We start from the raw sequence: 21607 nt of genomic DNA on the forward strand, positions 1-21607 counted from the left end.
GGCAATGACAGCAAAATTTTAATATGACTACTAACTTGATCATTTTCAAAGGAACAGTGTATTGTTCAGTAAGGAAAGCATGCAACGAACACACACACACAAACATATATATATATATATATATATATATATATATATATATATATATATATATATATATATATATATATATATATATATATATGTGTGTATATATATATATATATATATATATATATATATATATATATATATATATATATATATATATATATATATAAATATAAATATAAATAATATATATATATATATATATATATATATACATACATATATATATACACACACACTCAGAATTAAACAGAAGCAAATAAATGTGCATAATCGATTCCAAGAACACAGTTAGAACCCCCACTTTGGGGCAAAGCTTTACAAAAACCTACTCGGCGGTTCAGGCTGTACTTGGATAACAGCTTCCCTTCAAAAAAGACGCGTAAAAAAAAAATAGGTGAGTGTTAAAATTTCCCATGCAGCACGTTAAAAATGTATTGTTCTATAAAATGGCAAGTGGGTGCCCAACGGGCATAACTGTAACTGGGACGAGAGATTACGATCGTCTTTGGATGCTACGATTTTCGATGCAGTAGTCGTAGGTGATACCTCACACTTATACCGCAGATGTGAATGAATTTGATCTAGAATTTAGGCCAAAAGGGCCCTATGAGGCCATTCAGCGCTGAAACGGAAACTGACAGTGAAAGGTTTGAAAGGGGTGACAGGAGGAAAACCTCTCAGTTGTACTATGAATCAATTGTTAGGAGAGGGTGGAAAGTAAGATGGAATAAAGAGGATATGAACGGGGGTACAGCTGCGGGCCGAAGGGACGCTGCAAAGAACCTTGAGTAATGCCTACAGTGCACCGCATGTGTAAATACTGCACGTGTGCACTCGGTGCAAAGTAAATCAGAAGACAAAAGGTACAAAAAGCTAATAACAGAGGAGAAGACAGCAAAAAGAAGATCAAAGCCATATAGAATTACCTGAAGGTTACACTCTGATCTATGGCTTCAAACTAGTCAATATGAGATGGAGGCCTGGTGCCTGTGAGGCCATTCAGCGCTGAATATAAAATTGAGAGTAAAGGAGGTTTGAAAGGTGTAACAAGAGGAAAACATCAAAGCAGTTGCACTATGAAACAATTGTTAGAAGAGGGTGGAAAGGAAGATGGAAGAAAAAGAATATGAACGGAAGTATAGTAAAAGAATGAACGGGACGCTGCAATGAACCTTAAGTAATGCCTACAGTGCACCGCGTTAGGTGCACTGACAACACTACCCTCCTACGCTTCACACGAGGGGGGGAAATATCTTATTTTATAAAAACAAAAGCCATACCCGTAAGCGCACTTCAGGACAATAATTACACGCATGATCTCGCTCTGACAGGCAGAGAAAAATCTTCTTCTTGATGAACTGCCACTGCTTCCGTGATGGAAAGGGCGTGATGGGCCCAGCTGCCCCAAATCAATCACCGTTAATGGGCTCTCCTTTCTAGGGTATGATAAATGTCTCTCACACATATGTCCGCTAAATGATCTCAGAACAGAAAGGAATGCCGAAAATATGCTCTGTTCACAGACCACTTGGAATCTCGAATGGTCGCAGTTTCACGTACCAGCCCGGTATTTTTACCATGCCCAAAGGTTAGGTTAGGTTAGGTTGGGCTAGATGGGTTATGTTAGTAGCTCGAGAGAAATTTGGGTGTGGGAAACATAATGAGATTATTTTCAAGAAAATTCTATGGTTAGTTTTTAAGATATGGCGACCCGCTTTTTTCAGGGAAAGGTTACAAACTTGCCTTCGGAAAAACGACTGATATCTATCTGACCAGAGTAGCAATAAACTACACCCATTCTTAGGGGGGACAATTTTAATTTTCCTAAAACTGATGGCTGCTGCATCTACTACAGGTTGTTACTTTCAACGGACGTCCCTAAAGATGCTGAATTTGGCATAACAATTTATCTCAAAAAGGCATTACTGGAAGATCAAAACTAAAGAATTTTGCCCATTTTCTTGGTTGGTTGCAAAGAACAAATTTATACTTGCAACGTACTTAATAATCTTCACGATAAAAGTTTAATATTTACTGAGGTATATATATGGAAAAGAAGATAACTTGATATAAAGGAAAGTAATTTTGAAAATAAAAACAAGTAAAAATGCAGCGAAGTTTCTTTGGCACAATCGAGTTTTCTGTACAGCCGCTACAACGTATAGGCCTAATCAGTCTGGCACCCTTTTGCATCTGGTTACTGGAATTTTACATATATATATATATATATATATATATATATATATATACATATATATATATATATATATATATATATATATATACACACACACATGTATATACATATGTATATATATATGTATATATATACGCAAGACGGCACTAATGCAGACAGCTTGGTACATGGTTTTCCTTTATTCATCTCGGCCTACGTTTCGAGATTCTTGTCTCATCCTCAAGGCTGAAAATACAAAGTAAAATATACAAATACAGCAAAAAAAGTTAGAATATATGTAAAAATAAATTATGATAAAGTAAAACATCAATACAAAAGGTAAACCTAAAATAAAATTGTTAGAAAAAAGAGAGAAAGAACTAGAATATTTCAACTAACAGACTTTAATCCTCGAAGTTCAGTTGCTGTATGAAAAAACAATAAACATGAGGTGGGGCGTGGTTTAAGCTATATACAGGGGCGTGGACGAGGAACAATTGTTCAGGGAACAAGCTTCTTGATCGCTAACGATTCAAAAGTAAAATAAACTATAATGATTTTAAGATTATACTAACCAGCCAACACGAACACCACCTCCCCATTCTCGAATCGTTAGCGATCAAGAAGCTTGTTCGCTCCTTGAACAATTATTCCCCGTCCACGCCACTGTATACAGCTTAAACCACGCCCAACCTTATGTTTATTGTTTTTTCACACAGCACCTGAACTTCGAGGAATAAGGTCTGTTAGTTGAAATATTCTAGTTCTTTCTCTCTTTTTTTAACAATTTTATTTTAGGTTTACCTTTTGTATTGATGTTTTACTTTATCATAATTTATTTGTACATATATTCTAACTTTTTTTGCTGTATTTATATATTTTACTTTGTATTTTTAGCCTTGAGGATGAGACAAGGATCTCGAAACGTAGGCCGTGAGGAATAAAGGAAAACCATGTACCGAGCTGTCAGCTTACTGCCTTCTTGTGTATTTTGCTGAGGAATAGCTTCACTCTCACGCCAATATATATATATATAAATATATATATATATATATATATATATATATATATATATATATATATATATATATATATATATATATATATATATATATATATATATATATATATATATATATATATATATATATAATATATATATATATATAATGCACATATAAGGTATATAATTAATAAAATAAATAGATAAATAATAATAATAATTATAATAATTATAATAATAATAATAATCTGTGTAATAAAATCCACAATTATATAGTAAATATATTACTATGTAAAATAAACAAAGATTCTCGAACACTTGAACGGTGTTCCTCGTCAGTGCTAACGTGAGCACTGATTAGGAACACCGTTCAAGTGTTCGAAAATCTTTGTTTGTTTATTTTACATAATAATATATTTATTACTATATAATTGTGGATTTTTATTACACAGATTGTTTTTCACGAAACTGTGAATCTCTTAACAATAATAATAATGATTTATTATTATTATTATTATTATTATTATTATTATTATTATTATTATTATTATTATTATTTGATTTTGAGGATGTTTTCATTTTTCATTTGTACTGCATTTCCCGCACCCCACAAAATTGATTTCACCTCCCCCGGGGGGGTGCTAGGACCCCAGGATACGAAACACTGGAACAAGAAATATACAAATCCACTTCACTCAATTTCCCAGAGAAAAAATTGCAGTTACTTAATATTTCCTGGTTCGAGTGTCGTTTTTTTCTATTTTTTTTTTTTAATGCAGTCTTGGCAACAACCACAACTCGCTAGTAATATCCTCCGCTGAAAGTTGCTATGTGTGTAGACAGTTAAACCAAAAGTCGTTAAAATCTAACGTTTTCCTGTTCCTCGTGCTGAGTTACGGGAAAAGTCTGCCGTAAAGTCTTCTCAGTCTTCTCAGTTGTTTTGGAAAACGATCTCTCTCTCTCTCTCTCTCTCTCTCTGAATTTAATATATATATATATATATATATATATATATATATATATATATATATATACATTACCTATTTTCTGATCCAGATTGAGGTATAAAATCATATATATATATATATATATATATATATATATATATATATATATATATATATATATATATATATATATATATATATATATATATTATATATATTATATATATATCATATATATATATATATATATATGTTGACACAAAACACATCATGTAAATATGCAGAAGTGACACAAGGAAAATTAAACGCTAGGTATAAGTCCTGAATAGTTTCGCCTATAAATATATATGAGGACTGGTACATAGTGGGCGAAACTTACAATATATATATACATATATACATATATATATATATATATATATATATATATATATATATATAAAACAAAAATGTATGTTGACGATATTATTATGCATCTGGCCAGGAATGAAGGTATAAATACTTCGCTGATAACTTACACGAACTGGTCCCATAAATAAAATCCACTATGAAAATGAATATGAAGGCATCTAAGCGTTTTTGAACTGCATATACATGGAAGCAGTACTGGGTTTGAGTAATGTGTACAGAAACCCTATCGAATTTTCTGCAATTATACATCTTGGGCAATTATTTTCCACATCCACGTTTTTGACAGCATTACCTATTTGTAGCCCTAAGCATGTTGATGATGAAACAGTTATAATTAGGAATACAGGCAAGAAATTCAAATATCTTGATTCTCTATATGAAAAAGCATTAAGAGCGGCAAAATTTTTATGATAATTAAAAAGAAGCAATACAAAAGAAAAAACCCTCTATTACCATATAGAAATAATTTCTAAAATATCTTCCATCTTCTTAATAACTTTTGAGTTTATTTAGCATTTAGAAACAATAATACAATGAAACAAGCACATATAAAGAATTCTCACAATGCTGAAACATGTGTATATCAAATCCAGCTTAAGCAGTGTGACAATTTTTGTTGGACATTCTGGGAAAATAACTGGAAAAGAGAATGGAACAGCATGAAAACTATACAAGCTGTGCTGAGGAGAACATTGTAATTTCCGTCCAAGTTGGTGAAAACAAAGATGCAGTTCACTGGACGCGGCCTGAAAAACATTCAAACCTGAAAACTGAAAAAAGCAGAAAGAGTTCACACCTTTGCCCTGGGTCCAGGATTTAACTATAGTCAACGCATTTTAAGAATATCACTTGGCCACGCCCACATCCTCCCTACCCCACCCCTCCACCGTAGCCTAACCCCTCCCCTTTCACGACATTACTCATACGGCTGGCAGCGCTGTCCTTACCAGTCTCCCTGCTCTTTCCTTTCTCCAGATAGGTGGAGGGAGGGGTTGCCTCCCTCTGGGGACTACCACTCCTCCCTAGGATGAACGACCTCGCGATGCTATCAGCGTCATAGCCAAGCAGCAACTGATATCATCTGAGAGTGGGTATGGTTATCTATGGTGCCAGGGGAAGGGGGCGTGGCCAAGTGAGATTCTTAAAATGTGTCGACTATACCTTCCTTAAAATCTATACAGATTAAACATTTCTTTTTGAATACGTATTTCAATTTTATACATCCCTTGCTAATATCGATTTTATACATTCCTTGCTAAAGTGACCGCAGAAAGTAACCTTATCCTGAGGCCCTCAGGATAAGGTTATGAATGAAATAAAGACTAGTGTGATTGATAAAAAGCACACGGTGCATATAGGAAATGGCCAATGAAGAATGAGCAAGGCATAGATAATAAATATTAGAAGCTGACAGACTTGAAAGGACTCAGAGAGGCAATTAGTAGGGCGACTTGAAGGTAAAAATGGAAAGGGTTGTAGAATAAAAAAAACATGAGTGAATTAATGAAGTAAAAAACGATGGTCAGGGAACATACAGATACACCTGAGAATTTACAGGCAGAATGAGTTAAAAAGAAGTCAACTAATGAAATGTTTGGAAAAAATGTAAACATCCTGTTTTATGATGAAGAAAAGAACGTTTAGAGAGGATAGCTGACAAGCAATTGGATCTCAGTATGCCAAATGCAAGTGGAGATACAATTCCTGAAGCTTAATTAGTTTTCTTTTGATGGAATAAATATCTGGAGGGGTTACTGAATTTCAATAGTAGAGGAGGGGCAAAACTTTATGGGAATGTACTAAGGTCATTTTAAAACATGCAGAATAAAAGGAGTCGAGAGTTTAATGATTTGCGATTGAGATCTGGCAACTTTGTAATGGAGTGCATCTGGGTTGCTGACTGAGGTATGTAAGGTTAAATACGATTAAAGGAAAGATTCCAAAGGTAGAGGTAAATAAAAAAATTTTTTGGTCCCTTTTAAAAGGGCCCATCATTGCTTAGCAAACATGAACAGGTGCATGGAAGGGCCTTCAATGGAAAAATAAATTAAAATAGAAGGCTTAGTAGGGAGAGAAATTATCATGAGGCAGTAGTCTGAGAGTAAAGAGAAGAACTTTATATGTGGATTACATAAAAACAGAATGCTCATGATAGAACTGAAAAATAAGCAACGTCGAGCGTGTTGGGAATATTCTGTCAATAACGACTGGAAAACGTTATGATAAAATCAAAGAATGTATGAAACATCAAGCTCAAATTGATTGGTGTGGTGTAGAGAAAGAATAAGACAATGGTGCATTACCATCAGAATGCTGATTAACATTGGTACGGAAAGTGGTGAAAAATGTGTGAGAAAGAGCAGATGCTGGTGGAAATTTGTTGGATGAGACAAGGTGTTGTAACAGGATGATGCAGTTGCTGAAAGACTGTAGATGATGCTGCTTTGTTATCTGATGATAGTTAAAAGAAGCTGCAAGCACTGCTGAATGTATTTGCAGGAGAAGTATGAAAAGAAACCAAGAGTAAGAGCTGGAGAGCAAATGTGAGCGAAAAAGACGTTGCAACGAATATAAATATGGACAGTGAAAGATTGCTCTCACTAATTGGAAGTACTGAAATTGATGAAGTGGAGAAGAGGAGAGCCAAAGAACAGGCTAGAAAAAACGATAACGGGATCTGCTAAAAAAAGCTGACAGCAGAAGTTGTACTGTATGTTGGAATGTTAAACTGAACTGAACTGAATATAGAATTTAGGTCAAAGTCCAATCGCTGGGACTTGTGAGATCATTCAGCGCTGAAACGGACACGAACAGTAAAGGATCTGAAAGGTGTAACGGGAGGAAAACCTCAAAGCAGTTGCACTCTGAATCAATTGTTAGGAGAGGGTGGAAAACAAAATGGAAAATAATATGAAAGGGGGTACGGTAAAAGAAACGAAAGGGGTTGCAGCTAGGGGCCTAAGGAAGGCACGCTGCAAAGCAGCTCGAGTAATGCCAACAGTACACCGGTAGGAATGTTAAGCTCACTCTTCTTTGGGGATACCAAGCGATTTTCTTAAATCAATCATCGAGAAAAGTACGGTCCAAGGGTAGAGAAACTTTCGGCAAGAGAAAAAAGGTGGTTAAAAAAGGGTTGGCGTTTTGTCTTAAGATGGCCTTGTCACATGGAAGGAATGTGAGAGGACAGGTCGATATTAAAAGTGTATAAATAATTCATATATCTTGGACGAAGTAGAAAGCTATCTGGAAAGTTCAAGGTCAAGATTCGTATTTTATAAATAAAGTCAGAGCGTTGTTGGTGAACCTTCTATGGGGTGTGTAGCTAGCGGCTGATGCTGTGAGAGTAGTCTGTTAGGTGGATTCATCTTTCATTAAATGTTTAAATGACGAATATAGTTGTTAGTGTGTACACACACACACACACACACACACACACACATATATATATATATATATATATATATATATATATATATATATATATATATATATATATATATATATATATATATATATATATATATATATATATATATATATATATATATATATATATTATATATTGAAGGCAATTGCTTTAATGGCATCAATATGTTTTCTGCACTTATTGATGCCAGTAAAGCAATAGCTTTCAATGAAAATTGCCTTAGAGAAAAACTATGCTCTAACAGTATATATATATATATATATATATATATATATATATATATATATATATATATATATATATATATATATATATATATATAATGTGTGTGTGCATGTATGTATGTATGTATGTATGTATATGTACATACATAAAATGTACCGAGTGAAGAAAAATAAAATAATGTGATTCAATTATGTACATTTACATATTTCCAGAACACTGACTGATATGTGAGAGAGAGAGAGAGAGAGAGAGAGAGAGAGAGAGAGAGAGAGAGAGAGAGAGAGAGAGAATACACATACACGGACTGGCTTAGCGAGAAAAGCCAGTCAAAACCAGAGAATTAATCGAATGATTGATGGTGAATGCGCAAAGGGAGAAAAAAAAAAAAAAAAAACAGGAGCTGCAAAAAGTGGACTGCACATCCATCTTGTGAAATATTCCATAACAGGCCCTCGTACTGAAGCTCGGGTAATGCAAGTACCTGCGTGCCTTCAGCCAGGTACCTTTTGTAACACCACCTTTCGTAAGCGACACTGCCCTAAAATGGAAGATTGCAGTATCTGCAACAATACATAACTGAGAAAAATGGTAGGTACTGCAGTTTTCTCTTGCCTTACTACTGATTTTGCAGATACTGCAAACTGGACCCCCTAAATACTCGAGGAAAGCACTGAAGAATCATTCTGAAATTGCAGTAACTTGTGTAATAGTGTTTCACGAGCCCAGTGGGTGGCATATCTCAATTTCAGAAATTTTGCACGGGTAAGGAATGGTTTTTGCTAATTATAAATATATGCAAAAAATAAGAAGGCAGAAATGTCTACTATTGCAAACAATTAGCATATTTTTTGCTGGGAATGTAGAATAGAATATAGAATTTATGCCAAAGGTTAAGCGCTGGGACCTACGAGATCATTCATCGCTGAAACGGAAATTGGCAGTAAAAATGTTTGAAAAGTGTAACAGTAGGAAAAATACGCAGTTGCACTATTGCAATATGCATCAATTGTTAAGGGAGGGTGGCAAGTATGATGGAAGAAAGAAAATATCAACGGAGTTACAGTAAAATGAATGAAAGCTATTGCTGCTATGGGCTCAAGCAACGCTGCAAAGAAAATATGTTCCTGATATAAATGTGAAGTACTGTTCAATATTACTTATGGCATTCCTCGCTCTTAAAATAATGACAGTGAAGTGTTGCATATTATTTGTTAGTAAATGAGAATTCAAAATATATTTACACACTTACGTACAAGATCCTTTTTTGTTTTCTGAAAAGGAAACTATTGTAAAGGGTTTCTGTCCGTCCGCAACTTTTCTGTCCGCACTTTTTCTGTCTGCCCTCAGATCTTAAAAACTACCGAGGCTATGAGGCTGCAAATTGGCATGTTGATCATCCACCCTCCAATCATCAGACATACCAAATTGCAGCCCTCTAGCCTCAATAGTTTTTATTTTATCTAAGGTTAAAGTTAGCCACAATCAGTGTCTAGCAACGGTATAGAGCAAGCCACCACCGGTCCGTGGTTAAAGTCTTCATGGGCCACGGCTCATAGAGCATTATAGCGAGACCACCAAAAGATAGATCTATTTTCGGTGACCTTGATTATACGCTGTACAGAAAACTCGAACGGGTTGTGCCGCAGAGGGCGGAGCCTTAAAGATAGACCCTTGTGTACTGAGTCGCTATGGACGATGCTGCTAGTCCACTGGCTATCTCTTGACTTCGGCTGGTATAAGTTAATCTCATAAAGCTAGATTTTGCGGATGTTAGATATTCAGTCCGCAAATTCAAATTTCATTCCATCCTTTTCCAAAGGCTAGCATGGATTTATATCTCTTACTTTAAAATATCGTACATCATGAGTTGTTATCTAATTCACAAAAACCTCTTACTTGACGATATTGTACATCATGAGTTGTTATCTAATTCACAAATGCCTCTTACTTTACGATATTGTACATCATGAGCTGTTATCTAATTCACAAAAGCTTCTTACTTTACGATATCGTACATCATGAGTTGTTATCTAATTCACAAAAGCCTCTTACTTTAAGATATCGTACATCATGAGTTATCTAATTCACAAACGCCTCTTTCTTTACGATATCTCATGAGTTATCTAATCACAAACGGTTGTTATCTTTAATATCTTACAAAAATCTAATTCACTTTACGATGTCGTACATCGTGAGTTGTTACTTAATTCACAAAAAATCGAGTACTTTCCCGGAAAGAAATTCCCAACTAAAAAATTAAATTCAATTATCAACTATGAAGGTAATCCGGCTAGGAGAGAGAGAGAGAGAGAGAGAGAGAGAGAGAGAGAGAGAGAGAGAGAGAGAGAGAGAGAGAGAGAGAGAGTTTTATTTAGAAATGAGAAAAATGACTACGTTCTAACAGCAATGATTACCATAAAGAAACAGCAGACAGATTAGTTTCTTACAGTTAAAGAGGCTCTAAATCAGACTAATTAGGTGTGATTGAGTGGGCTTCTTTTTCCTCGCGTAGAACGAAGAGAAATTGTGAGAGTTGGTATTGTTCTTAAACTGATACCCATTTTCGTAAGAACGTACCCATCAAACTATGTGCAGAATACACAGAATTTTGGCCAAAGGCCAAGCACTGGGACCCATGAGGTCATTCAGCAATGAAATGAAAATTGAGAGTAAGTGGTTTGAAAGGTGTAACAGGAGGAAAACCTCGCAGTTGCACTATGAAACAACTGTTAGGAGAGGATGGAGAGTCAGACGAAAGAAAGCGAATATGAACGGAGGTACAGTTAAAGGAATGAAAGGAGTTGCAGCTAGGGGCCGAAAGGACGCTGCAAAGAACCTTAAGTAATGCTTACAGTGCGCCGTCTGAGGTGCACTGACAGCACTACCCCCTTACGGGGATCAAACTATGTATAATATGGATAGATTTAGCCAAGGCAGAAAGCGCACCTTATGCCGAATAACCTTGACCACTGGTATTTCCATCATAAAAGTCAGCAACTGCCAAACCGAATCATTTTTTCATTTAAGATACCAATATTTATCAAATCGATATATCATATGTAGCACTTTTTGAACTGCTTTTAAAACAAATACATACATTTGATCGCAGGCGATAAATCGTCAAACCTTCGTTCACATCCAACATAAGAACATCACCTGGAGGGAGTCATTCAGTGTAGGATTTCAACGAATTCCAGCAAAATCCGTTCATCTTCTTATCAGGTCAACCTTATCGAAATTCCTTTAGTGCCAATATCAATGGCATTAGAAGGTGGTTTAAGAAGTAGGTATGCAAAAAAAAGGGGGACCTAGGGAGGAGACTGGCAAAATGCCAAGGTGATGGTGCCATGGTAGAACTACCCTACACATTCAGGGTCATTTCGATCGAGATCCAGATCAATGGAACGAGAGGAAGGCAGGGAGAGCGGGGGAGAGGAGGAGGAGGAAGGGAGGGAGGGGGGGCGGTGAAATCGAGAGAGCGCCGACGGTGTCTGTAGGTATACGAAGCAACTAAATTAGAAATAAAATATATACTAAATATTCCGTTCCATGTTCGACAAGATTTACACGTGATCATAAACCAAAGAAGAAAAACAATCTCTCCCAAAAATTATCAAAGCATGGTTAGGAATTCATAAAAATCAATCAAAAAATAAGAACGAGATTGCAAAAAAACGCCAGTAAGTGAGGAAAATGGTCAGCGAAAGTAGTCCAGATTGTTAAAGACTAAAATAAAGGACTATGTACAGCGGAATAAATCTCTGCAAGACCTAAGATTTGAAGAACAGTTACAGTCCTTGTTATTTCAGATTCAACTGAAATGCACCATTGATACAAATTTCCATTTAAAACACCCAATCAAAAATTATCTATGCATATAAATTATTTCATATTTCATCAGTTATTTAACCATTTGTCTTATGAGGAACTAGAACGAGGTGAGACTGCATACTGGTTTGTAGCAAAGCTACAAAAAATATTTTAACAGCTGGATCAGAATGGTTGAATGCAGAAAAGAGTTTAAGTAACCTAGCAGAGTTGCTCATCAGAGAACAGTTCATCAATAGCTGTTTCACCAAAATGGCACTGTCCTTAGTTCCTCGCTGGGGGAGCGGGTTCCATTCTCAGCTACCACTCTGTTGGTCACGAGTTCGAATCTCCGACCGGCCAGTGAAGAACAAGAGGAATTTGTTTCTGGTGATAGAAATTCATTTCTCACTATAATGTGGTTCGACTCACAATAAGCTGTAGGCCCCGTTGCTAGGTAACCAATTGGTTCTTAGCCACGTAAAAATAAATCTAATCCTTCGGGCCAGCCCTAGGAGAGCTGTTAATCAGCTCAGTGGTCTGGTTAAACTAAGATATACTTAACTTAAGGGAAAAAATGCCAGAAGACATCGGTGAGATAGTGAGCCTGGCTAAGCAGTACTACAAAGCTCATGGTTTGAGGTAGTGGGATGCCTGAAGCCGATGAAAAAGTCTTGTGGGAGTATCCAGAAACCCAGTGACTACAAGACAGTTGAGCAGAAGCAGACAGACAAGAGGGAAGGTGGTGCTCTGTGCCACAAGCCAGGACACCTAGCCAAGAACTGTGCTAATTAAACTTTTAACCATTGCCTACGTTGAAGAACTTCGTGACCCCCAGCGGTCAGCTAAGAGCTTGTTCAGCAAACATTTAGATTACCCGGACTGTTACAAAAAGCAAAATAAATAAATAAATACAAAGTCTCAATGATCTGCAAGCTCATGACAATTTGAGACTAGCATTACATTTATTTGATTAGCGCCAATAATGATATGCATTACTAAGTAGTGTTTGTATTTTCAGTTTTTGCTACTTACTCATCTACTGATCTATTCATTCTTATAAACTGATTGATGAATTAGATGAGTAAAAAGTAGAAAACTGGGGTGAAAGGGGGAAAGGGAGGCCTAGATAATGCATGTTTAATTGGAATGACCTTGAAAGGTGAGTTAGAAAAAGGAATCTTGTTTATATGTACTTAACACCCCAGTCAAAACATCAGCTCTCTGTATATTTATGTACTAAACAGTGTAGGTAAAATTGGTGTGCTATATAAATGCACATACTGAATGGTTAAAGGGTTAAGAATAAGACAGCTGAAGTTCAAGCAAAAGGTAGCCAGGGTTACGATATGTGAAGAAAGTTCATATCTTAGTTTAACAAAGACCACTGAGCTGGTTAACAGCCTCCTAGGGTTACAATTTATTTTACGTGAAAGAACCAATTGGTTACCTAGCAACGGGACATACAGCTTATTGTGGAGCAAAGGGGAGGTGACCACTATCATGATTTGTGAGTTTGTCAACATAGCCAATGGAGCGAGACTACCTGTTGTGTCAGAAGCATGCCGATCTGAGGAACAGAGGACGAGACACGGTAGTTTACTAGTTGTGAAAGTTATGTAGGCAAGGAGGAAGTGATAGTGCTACGAGATAAAGGTAGTACAAGTTCAATTGTTTATAGAAGTTTGCTAAATGAAGACCCAATGATTGATAAGAAATGGGTCTGTACACTCATAGTGAGGTATGTAAACACACTTTACTATGGACGAGAATTGCATGCTATGAGCCTCGATAACCCCATTTATGACCTTATGCTTGGAAATATTTCAGGTATTAAGGACCTGCAGAAGTGGCTACAGAAGAGGCTGAGAGGTTCAAGAAAGCTGTAAGAAAAGAAAAGCCAGAGGAGAATGATGCATGGACTGATTGGGAACAATATGCTGAAACCATGACAGTAGCAGTTGTAACCATAGCCCAAGTACAGCAAAAGAAATACATCAAGCCAGTAGTAGTAGCTTTTAGCATCCTGCATGTAGGAGCAGAGCAGTTAAGGCAAGTCAGCAGAAGGATCCCATCTAGTAAAGTAGTTGGAAAGAGCCAAGAATGATGAAGAATACATTACCAAAGGTGAAGGAACTTTTGTATTAAAAGTTATTAATGCTATATTATGTCGTGTTTTCCAGGAAAACTCAGCTGGAGAAGAATTGCTAATCCTATTGCCAGAGGTATATATTTACCGAGTGATGATATTGACCCATAAGTCTATTTTTGGTGGCTGTCTTGGAGGTGAGAAGACTGTGGACCAAATAACCAGGATTTTCTATTGGCTGGAAGTGGTTGTGGATGTCTCCAGATTTTTCAGATCCTACGACGTTTGCCAGGAGATTACACCAATGGGCTGTAGCAGTAAAATACCACTAAGAAAGATGGCATTACTGGAGGAGTCATTCTAGAAGGTAACAGCAGACCTGACTGAACCTATATTGCCGGTGTCAGAGAAGGGCAACAGGTACATCACGATGGTGGTGGAGTTACCCAGGGGCACTGCTTGAGGTTTTCAGTAGGGCAGGATTCCCCCAAGGAAATGCTCAGGACTGAGGTACCCAGTTCACTTCTGAAATGCTGAAGGAGGGAAGCAGTCTAGTGAGCACCAAGCAACTGTTCTAGATGCCACATGACCCAAGATATAATGGATTATGTGAAAGGATGTGCAGTTTGCTGAAGTCCATGCTGAAGAAGATGAGCCATGAGACAACCAATGACAGGCACTGGTATCCACTAGAGATCTTGTTCACATATTGAGAAGTACAGCAATCAAACATCTGCTCTTCACCATTCAAGCTATTGTACAACAGAACAGTTATAGGACCATTACAGATTTTCAAGGAATTGTAGACCAGAGACTGTGATTATGAAGTACACAATACCTAACAGTACATGCTAGAACTGAGAAGCTGCCTTGAAGAGATTTCAACTAGCCAGGGAGTTTGCATGAGACATAGGAATGCTAGAAGCATCACTATGACAATTGGACTAGAGTTGTCAGTTTAAGATGGTACAGTAAGTGTTAAGTGTTGTTATCAATGGCAGCAAACAAACTGAAATAGCAATGGAGAGGACCTTACGAAATCAAGGTAGTGGTTAACCACATGTGCTACAGAGTTGATGTAGGTGGAGAACTGAAGACTGTTCATACAAACATACTGACCACCTACGAGTATATTGAGAGAGAAGTTAATGAATGAGCAAAAACTGCTGATGAAGAAAAAGATGACAAAGAGAGTCCTTCACTGAGGAGGAAGTGGATGAGGACCAGGTAATTCCGGGAGGCTGTCTTGAACTTCAACCCAGAAGCAACAATTTAAGCAAGCAGCATTTTAAACTGTTGTCAAAGTATACGTTATATGATTTTCCCACTTTATCTCCGTTTAAAATACTTTGTGTACTTTCTCCCTTGTACCACATCTTTATCGCTAAACTAACAAAGGAAATATATGATCTTCACAAAGAGTTTAGATATATTCGCCGTAAATTGCCAGAGTTAAAACCACAGAAGCAGAAGGAGTATTTGAAGATGATTAACTATCAGATTGCAGTCATGCAATCAGAAGGGAAGTAGAGAGAAAGAATAAAAATAGTGAGAAGTGGGAGAGGGAATGAGAAGTTTAGTTAAAAAATCAGTTTAATGGAGACCAAAGCCAGGTTGTGCATAGGGATACTGAAGGATGGATAAGGTAGGTAAGACATAAGTTGTTCTATAGGTAAATAAATGCAGAGAAAGAATTTTGGGCAAATGAATCTCAAATGCAGCCTTGGGCTGGTGCAGTGAGTATTTTGAGGACTTGCTGAAGGTGGAAAATAAAAGAAAGGCAGAGCTGAATGATGCATGAGTGGAAGGAGTTAGGACAAGTTTGAAAACGCTTGTGGAATTAACTGTTGAAGAAAAAGGAGGACAATTAAGAGATTAAAAAATGGAAATGCATAAGGCATTAACATATGGTAGTGAAAGTGTGACTGAGTATCTGACCAGAGTTTGTAAGTGCGTTTGAATGAAGGAAAAACTCTGAAACAATGGGAAAATGAATAACCATTCCTTTCTATAAAAGCAAAGGTGATAAACGAAACTGTATGGATTAGGGGCCATAACTTTTCTTCGTATACCAAAGAACTGTATGGAAAGATTTTTATCGCAAAGGTGACATAAGATTTGTTAGGGTATAGGAATGTCAGTTTTGAAAACTGAGAGGGTGTGTATGACTGTACTGACTGAAACTCAGTGTAAAAGGTGTTCAGAATACCTGCACAGAAAATAAGTTTTTGACAGCAATTACAAGTTTTCAAGTTAAAACTAAAGCAAATGTTGGAGCTTTTAAGATGGGAGAGTGATTGGTTTGGCTTAAAAATACGAAAGATCAAAGAAACAGCAGCAGATCTAGTGCTAAGTGGTGGGACAAGAAGGTGGGTCATGAATGGAGTCTTAGGAATGTATGAAGTTTACTGTTTAAGCAACGCCCCTCCATGACAGGGAAGGGAGGATGGTCAATGAGAATAAAAGTAGAAGGGGGAACCTGCTATGGAGATGAATCACTTACACAGAATTAAAAAAGGAAAACATGCGGAGAAATGACAGAGTGGTTACAGTGGTACCGTAGGTAAACGGACGGGTCAGGGTGTGTTGCGTTGACTCGATCATGTGGAAAGAACAGAATCTGGCAGAGACTGGTGAAAAGAGTACACAGTTCAGGCGTGTTTTTATGGAAGGATGAGATGCAGATAGATGGCATGAAAGAAGTATTCGAATGAAGAGGCCAAAAATACAGAGATTAATGTTGGGTGCAAAAAAGAGGTGAAGGTTGCAGTGTGTATACAGGGTTCAATATGCTGCAAGTGAGCCCTCTGTGCAGGCTAGTGTTGCGAGAATTCCCTGCAAGGGGTTCATTCACGACTCAGAGTGACCGTAATAGTGACCATCGTTTTTACATGCTTTTATTTAACTTCACTTCTATGTCTGTCAGCCTGTCTGTTTGGGTCAAAACTTGTAACTCAATTTTCAACCTGTTCCCTTCATCCGACGGACTTGAAATTTCGTATGGTTACTCAATCCCAGTGACAATACAATCTTACATGATCAGTGGGTCAGCAGTGACCTCTAATGACCCTACAGTGACCTCTCTCAGTATCTCAGGATTTGTGTGGAAATCTTCGGATTTTTCATACCTTCTTTGACTTGGTAGAATAAGTTCATAACTCTACGCATTTTTCAAACTGTCTCTAGCTCGACAGGATATCACGTTCAATTTCGTTAGCTACAATCATAAACTGGCTACAATTTCTGTCAAAACTGAAAAGTATAAAATAAAAAAAAATTAAAAATGTAAAACACGTTTTTATTAAAATGCACTAAAACGTAAAAAGTAATTTTTTGAGACACGTCAGGATTTTCTTACAATTAATCATGTCTACAAAAATAAAAGCGTGGAGGAAATGCAACAAGAAATATATTTTTTTTATTCTTGTAGAATTTCCTTCCATGTTTGGCGCCCACGCTTTTCTTTTTGTAGACAAGATTAAATGTAAGAAAATCCTGGCGTCTCAAAAAATTACTTTTTACTTTTTAGTGCATTTTAATAAAAGTTTAAAAAATATTTTTTTATTTTTATTTCTTTTCTCGGGAAGCGTATCCTGATATGGGAAACTGATTGATATTAAATATATATAAATAAATAAATAAACAAATATATATACATACATATATACATATATGAATGAATTTTATCACATCACCGTGATTCATAAACAAGCATTAAGCTACAAATGTCATTTAACATCCAAATCGCTCTACCTCGGAAAAAATATATTTTCATACATGTTACCTGAAGGGGAATATTTTAGTTGATATATTATTTCCGAGGTAGAGCGAACTGGATATTAAAAGGACGTTTGTAGCTTAATGCTTATATATAATAACGAGCAGTGAATTTCGAATAAAGTAAACCATCCAAAGCAACTTTCACTTGCTCATTAAATATTATGCTAATATCAACATTACAAGTAAGTTATTCAACCGAATAGATACAGCGCATACACGAACATACACAAATGCCCCCATCTAACATTCTGTACAGTTCAGGGGAGACAACAGGATTGGCTAAACTCCTTGTAGCTGCAAGTCGTCTGGTTCCAGTCTGGATGAAATTAGATAGAAATTTTACAAAAAAAAAAAAAAAAAAAGTAAGAGAACAAGGAAAAAAACTGCACGACGGGGTGTGCACGTCTGTGTGTGTGTGTGTGTGTGTGTGTGTGGCTGTGAGTCAGTGTGTGTGTGTGTGTAAGAGAGGATTTCTTCGGCACTAAACCGTCGGGTCAGCGTCCTATACCGAGGCGGTAAGTGAAAGTGGTAGCTTGCTGCTAATGCAGGTCTACGAGAGAGAGAGAGAGAGAGAGAGAGAGAGAGAGAGAGAGAGAGAGAGAGAGAGAGAGAGAGAGATAATTTCCGGAAAATTAGCCAACAGACTAACAGTCTGTTATGGTTCAAAACTGAAGCCTAATGGTCGTGTTTTCCTGAGAAGTGAGTTTCTTGACAATTAGCAATTTTTCCTGCCTCTCTGTTCTTTTAATAACTTACCTGTCTTTTCTGTGTTACCCTACATGCATACGGAACTGTTGTTATACATGCAAGTAAATGCATATACATAAAATAGCTTCTGTGATTATAAATCAGCGCATGACGACAGACAAATTCTCTCTCTCTCTCTCTCTCTCTCTCTCTCTCTCACACACACACACACAAAATCATTAAGAAAACGGAACTCTAAGTAATATGACAGATGTTACATCTTATTAATGTTAGCATACTTAGACTACTTCCTATGCATTAGTTCCAAACAAGACTAAACTATCTATCAATATATATATATATATATATATATATATATATATATATATATATATAATACAGTATATATATACACATATGTATATACTGTATATATATATATATATATATATATATATATATATATATATATATATATATATATATATATATATATATATATAGAGAGAGAGAGAGAGAGAGAGAGAGAGAGAGAGAGAGAGAGAGAGAGAGAGAGAGAGAGAAAAATAAGGACATGAATTTATAATAAGATAAATATGAATGCACACAAACAGGTATATACACATGTATGTACGTATCTGTTTGCGTATGCCAATGAATACACTGTATGTATATATGTATATATGTACAGTATATGTGTGTGTGTGTATGTGTGTGTGTGTGCACCTCGTTTAAACGAATACTGGGAAATCGGCGGATCGATTTCAGTTGTAAGGAAGACGGGGCTGTCGCCCGGAGCCCAATACGGGGATGGGGCTGGATGGAAAGCGTGTGAAAGACGAGATTACGGAGAAAAAATATCATAATAGAAACTCCTTTTTCTTTTCCTTTCCTTTCTCTCCCCCTCCATTCATATCGAAGGTTTAGTGTGTTTGTATCTGAGGGACAGCTTTCCCTTTCCAACCCCCCAAACCTCTCTCTCTCTCTCTCTCTCTCTCTCTCTCTCTCTCTCTCTGTGTTTGTGGGTTTAGCATTTGTTTATGAAGCACTGATGTTTGTAAGTGTTCGTGTATGTGTGTTCAAATGTTTACGTAAATACGTGAGAATAAATATACATATGAAAACATGCAGAGGAGAGAGAGAGAGAGAGAGAGAGAGAGAGAGAGAGAGAGAGAGAGAGAGAGAGACTATCTTTTTAATGCACAGCAACGAAAAATAACAACAGACGCAAGGAAATGAAAGTCAACTTGAAAACAGTTTTTGAGGGGATTTGATTATGATGCTTAGCTAGAGAGAGAGAGAGAGAGAGAGAGAGAGAGAGAGAGAGAGAGAGAGAGAGAGAGAGAGAGAGAGAGTAAACACTCTCGCTTCAACCGAACGGTTTCGGCATGTCCTGTTAAATCCTCTTCTTGTGCTGCAGTGACCCAAACAAGGAGCAACGTACCTGGTAGTTAACTGACTGAGATTGGTCGCAATCAGGATGGAATAGGACAATGAGCCAATGACCTCACCCCGACGGACCTCCTGAGAACCAGCCAGGTCAACGACCTCTGCTGACCTACTTCCTTTTTCTACAAAATAAAAAACCAAGACATCTAACTCGGTTTAGAGGAAAGAATGACAAACTTTGGGGGAAAAAATAGAATCCTAATAAATTTCCAATGAGAAATCGGAATACTGAGTTTAGGCCAAAGGCCAAACACTGACCCTATGAGGTCATTCAGCGCTGGGAAGGAAATGGAGAGTAAGTAGGTATGAAAGGTGTAACAGGGGGAAAACCTCAAAGCAGTTGCACCATGAAATAAATGTTAGGAGAGGGTGGACAGCCAGATGGAAGAAAGATAATATGAACGGAGGTACAGTAAAAGGAATGAAGGGACTGCAGCTAGGGGGCGCCGTGAAAGGGACGCTGCAGAGAACCTTCGGTAATGCGTGGACTGACGGCACTACTAACCACCCCCCACCCCCCCGGCGGGAAACCAAATGCCAAAGTATATTCATTCGAATGAATGAAAAGGTTCTTCCTGAAAACTGAGGGGGCTGGAGACTGGGCCGACCTCTCAGGAAAGTGAAGGGACCAATAAATGTCAAATGAGGAGTGTTGCAGGAAGTCCAGCATAATTCCTTCCTCACGCCACAATTAGAGCACCGAACACATGTCAAGCAAACTATTGCACGCCTTGGACGAGAACAACTTTTCATGAAATTGCATAAATAAATTGACCTTATTACATACAAAGGAGTAAAGAGAATCTTTTGAAATATCCAAGAAAAGTCAAGTGACAGTAAGGACAAGAATTCAGTTAATAAGCAGACTTTCTTAGTTTAATCTGTCTTTCCATTCTTCACTTGGAATCGTTACTCTCTCGACTGAATTGAACTGAATATAGAATTTAGGCCAAAGGCCAAGCACTGGGACCTATGAGGTCGTTCAGCGATGAAACGGAAATTGACAGTAAAAGGTTTGAAAGTCTAACAGGAGGAAAACCTCGCAGTTGCACTATAAATCAATTATTAGGAGAGGGTTAAGGAAAGCAAGGTGGAAGAAATAGGGTATGAATGGAGGCACAGTAAAAGGAACGAAAGGGGTTGCAGCTTGGGGCCGAAAGCACGCTGCAAAGAACCTTAAGTTATGCCTACAGTGCACCACATGAGGAGCACTGACGGTACTAACCCCCGTAGGGAGTTACGCTTTCGAGAATCTAATAGTTAACTCCTTAGAAAAGCCAAATCTAACAATAACCTCTAAACTTCCAAGACAATTCAATAACAAGAGGAAGAAGACACTTATGTTTTATTTAACAGTGTTAAATTAAAGTAACATAAGCTTTTGGTAAAGGTCTTACCAACAAAACAACTTTATTTTTATCCATTCTAGCCTATGCTGCCCTAAAATGGAAAACTGCAGTGTCTGCAGAGATATGCCACCTACTGGGCTCGTGAAACATTAATACACAAGTTA

Source organism: Macrobrachium rosenbergii, chromosome 27 (assembly GCF_040412425.1).
Source record: "Macrobrachium rosenbergii isolate ZJJX-2024 chromosome 27, ASM4041242v1, whole genome shotgun sequence".
Lineage (NCBI taxonomy): Eukaryota > Metazoa > Arthropoda > Malacostraca > Decapoda > Palaemonidae > Macrobrachium > Macrobrachium rosenbergii.